Source organism: Alligator sinensis, unplaced genomic scaffold, assembly GCF_000455745.1.
Source record: "Alligator sinensis unplaced genomic scaffold, ASM45574v1 scaffold608_2, whole genome shotgun sequence".
In the NCBI taxonomy this organism is placed as follows: domain Eukaryota; kingdom Metazoa; phylum Chordata; order Crocodylia; family Alligatoridae; genus Alligator; species Alligator sinensis.
Window position 1 is genome coordinate 396065 of NW_005842527.1, and position 4641 is coordinate 400705.

Sequence of the window (4641 nt, forward strand, 5' to 3'; positions counted from 1 at the left end):
GAAATACCACACACACACACACACACACACACACACACACACACACACACACTACAGTGGGCAACAGTGTACTAATAATAGAGATACAAATTAAAACTGCTCCCTCCTTTTAGGTATTGCGCTAGATTGAAAGAGGGCTTTGTTAATTCCCAGGACAGTGTCATAAGTGTGTTTGTGCTATTCCATTGGCAGTAAACTATAAACAGCATTGAGAACAGCATAGGAACAATGATGTGTCCATTTCCCATAACAGCTTTTTTCTCTTCTCATAAACAAACTGAAGAATGCACATGTTCTTTTAAGTCATAGCCTCTCATCAGGAGCTCACATGAAAGCATTTTGACTGTATTTTGCATTAGCTTACTTCTAAAGCCAAAACAGCCTCCAGATTCCCAAAGCACATACTGTAAAACAGTCTTCTGGCCACAGATTGATTAGGATCTTATGCAGCCCTCGACTAGTGACTTAGTTCCAAATTTGTTGAAGCATCACATAACAACAGTGGAATTGAAGCAGACTCTTTAGATGGCTTGTGGTTGGGGAGGACCTCTTTCTGATCTACCATTGATTTTTAAGCTGTTTGTGACATGATGGCATGTGTTCCTAGAGAGTTGTTTTGTTGCAAGACACTTAAGGGATCATCTATTTGTTTCAGATGGCTTGAGAATGATACTTAATTCAGGCAATTGGAGCAGCTCTGGGCACTATTTATGGTGATGGCCTGAACATCTTAATTGGGGAAGAGTGTCAGTATTCTAGCCCTTTGCATTAATATGTTTCTACAGTTAACCTTATCAGACCCTAGACACTTACAGCTCTTTACAACTACTGCAGATTGGTTTTTCCCTTCTCTATTATTGATGGGGAATTGCCCAAATGGAATGCCACATGGATATGCATTTAATTTTCTGGCCAATTACTATATTACCTTTCACGGCTAGTAGAAAGCTAATAAAAAGCTATCTTCCCCTTTTTCTTTAGTAATCCCTCACAATTGAGGATGATTGTCTTCTATGATTGTCTTATCTGTGTGTCTGAAGCTGGCTGATGAGGCTTATCTGGGATCAATAGACTCTACTGCAGCTCGGACATGTGTTTCTGTGTGGGGTGGGTGGCACTGGATTCTTGATTTGGTCCATGACACACTGTTTCTGCTGCTCCTGTTTTTCTATCTCTTGTTGTTGTAAGGTTTCAAAGTACTGTGATCCATGCAGCAGACTCTTCCTCTATTTGGGGCGGTCTTGGGGGATATATAGTCTTCTATGAGTTGACATTGATGCTTATTTTTTTAAGTTGGTCTCAAAGACATCCCTGAAACAGCTTACCATCCATTTGGTAATTTAACTCCACTCTGGCTGGAAGCTTGTTGGTGGTCAGATGTAGCATTGTGGCAAGGAATACTGAGAAGAGTGTTGGAGTGATGACACAGCCTTGCTTAAGTGCTGTTTTAACTTCAAAGGGAGATCCATTACTGGGCACCACCACTCACATACTGTCATGGAGCAGGCAGAGAATGGTGACAAATTTTGGTGGGCATCCATGCTTCAGAAGAATCCTCCACAACAGAGTTGAAAGCTTTCATGAGGTCAAAGAAGGCCATGAAGAGATGCTTATGATGTTCCCAGCATTTTGCCTGCAGCTGGTGAGCTGTGAAGATCATGTCAGTTGTGCCTCTTGATGCCATAAAACCACACTGACATTCTGGGAGGAGTTCTTCAGCAAGTAGAAGGAGATACTTCAGGAGGGTTCTTGCAATGATCTTTCCTGGTGGACAGTAAGGTAATCCCTCTGTAGTTTCCACAGTTGGACTTGTCTCCTTTCTAGAGTTAAGAACAGCAGAGTCTCAGCTGAGAAGATCTTCAAAATGCTCTTTCCAATAGGCATTGATGGCTCCCCTTTCTTTGATCAGGTCTCCTCCATTCTTAGGTCTCAAGGGGGTTGGTCCCTTAGATGGCTTGGGTGGCACTGAAGAAACCACGCATATCATGGATGCCAGCAAGATGTTGAATATCTTTAGCCTTGTCTTCCCACCATTTTTTCTTCATATTGCAGGTCCTCCTTTGGACCTCTGCCTTGGCTCGTTGGAGATTCAATTTCTTTTGCTTGGAGCTGGTATCATTTTGCCAAGCACAAAAGGCATTGTGCTTGTGATTCATCAACTCTTGGATTTCTCAGTCATTCTCATCAAACCAGTCTTGATATTTCCTGGTAGACAATCCAAGTGTCTCTTCACAGGCACAGATGACAGTGGCCTTGAGGGCACCCCACACACTGCTGACATTTTCCTATTGTTGTTGATTGGAATTCACCAGGAGTTTTTCACTGAAGCATTAGTGGAAGAGGCCTTACTTGCTTGGGTCCTTTAGTCCTTCAATGGTGATTTTCCATCAGCATTGCTTCTGCTGCAGCCATCATCTGGGAGCCAGTTTGAGTGATATAATCGAGTGGATGAATCAGTGATCAATCCAGCAATCATCAGCTCACAGCACAATTAAAGTGATGTGGACATCTTTGTGACCCCGGGCATGGATGATGACATAGTCAATCAGGTGCCAATGTTTAGATTGTGGGTGTTGCCATGATGCTTTGTGCCTGCTTTTCTGGTGGAACAGGGTGTTGATGATGGTGAGTCCATGGTCTGTATTGTGGTGGGCCAGTAGGGGGTGCTTCTGCACTGAGCCACCCACCTCACTGCACCCTACCACCTTATGACCTTATTTACCTGGTCCAATGGAGGCTAGCAACAGTTGGCTGCCAGCCAACCAATTTGAAATGCATCACTGGTTGCTAGGCAGACTGGTATACCTCAGAGCAATAGGAAGCCCAAGCCCCTCACCCAGGTATGTGATGCCAGTCACATAGGCAGAGGGAGCAGGTTTCCCCCCCTCCCTCAGGAATGTATCCAACTCAGGTTACAATTCAGGGTTACCTAAAGAGCCCATAGGATGTCTGCCCTTTGCAGTGACCATGTTAACCAAATTGTCACATAGCAGATTTTTTGCAGTGGAGAGAGACACAGGTGGTATTCTGCCACATGCATATCTGGACAAGAGGAGGATGCCATTGGAGTTGACCTTTCCTACTTCTTCCTTGCTGATGGTTCTGTCCTAACGATTAGAGTCCCTTCCAACTCTGGCATTGAAATCACTGAGAAGAATAAGTCTCCCTCCAGAACAGAGTTGGTCAAGGTTGGCATAGAATTCCTCCTTGGTTTCATCAGCGGCATCAAGAGACAAGGCATATACGCTGATGACAGTGGCATATTGGCTCCCTACCAAGTTAAGACAGAGAGTCATGATGCACTCATTAATTCCAGCAGGGAACTCATTGAGTTGGTTTAGGAGTTTATTCTTAATGGCAAATCCAAGTCCATTAAGTTGGAAGAAGGTAGGGCTACCTCCATCTTCTTTGAGCTGCCCATCTGCCACTCTCCAGGTCTTACTCAGTGCAGTTACATTGTTGTATCACTTGAGTCCTAGGGCCATGATTGCACTGCAGCACTCTGGGTGTGAGAAAAAGGATGTGATAAACAGTTAGCCACTGCCATGTTGATTTTCTCTAAGCAATTAAGCATTCCAGGAAGTTTTATGTGTTTGCATGATTATGACTGGGAAGAAATGCAAGACAGTTAAGAAGAAATTTAGCTGATAATACCAGTATTTCCTACTCATATTAAATCTAGACTTGTAACTGTTTCACTTTATTCACCTAGGACCTTGTCTCACTGGAAATAATCTCATTGATTTCTAATTGAACAGCACTTGAAACCAATTGTGGTAACAGAAATATATAATATAAACAGAAAGTTAAATATATGTTTTAAGCATTTTTCAGGTTCATTTCCCTTCTGGTGCTCATTCCAGCATAGGCTGGGGATGGGGAGAGAGAGGAAAATAGCTCTGTAACAGAGCTTAAAGATATCCCCTGTTGACTCTTGTTGGCTAAATAGGACATGCTTTCATTGCCCTAGAGGGAAGGAATTTGGAATTACTGGAAAGCCAAGAGAAAGCCAGAGAATTCAGGAAGACTTATTTTTTGTTTTGTGCGGGGAGTGGTGAAAGGGTAGGTGCTGAGGGGGCTTAGGAACAAGGGAATCAAGTCAGTTAATTAGGACCACAAAAGTGCCGAATATATGAAGACCCTGTCCCTACTTATCTGAGTACTAGGGCTGTGTGAAGCTTCAGGTGCTGATTTGATTCGGAGGAGATTTGGCCTGATTTGGTGGCCAAATCTCTGAATTCAAATTGAATCAGGAGACAAATTAAAAGGTCTGAATCAATTTGAAGCTCTCTGAATCAATCTGGAAAAGATTCGGAGAGCTTTGCAAATTTGGGCAGTCCCTGCTCACTGCTGCAGGGAGCTGGACCTGGACTCCATGCTGGTAAGTAGGGGGCAAGGGGAGTTGGGGGGGGTGGAGGATGGGAGAGGGGACCATAGCTGAATTGATTCAGAACTGTGATTCAAATCACTGAATTGAATCACTGCCCCCCGAATCATCCGAATCCGAATCTGAAGCGAATACTAGCTGCTTTGCACAGGCCTACTGAGTACCTCAGACCCCAGAGAATGATTACTGAGAGTCAATAGAAAAGTTTGTCTCCACAACTAGGAAATAGAAATGGGCCAGTCAGTCTCAGCAGA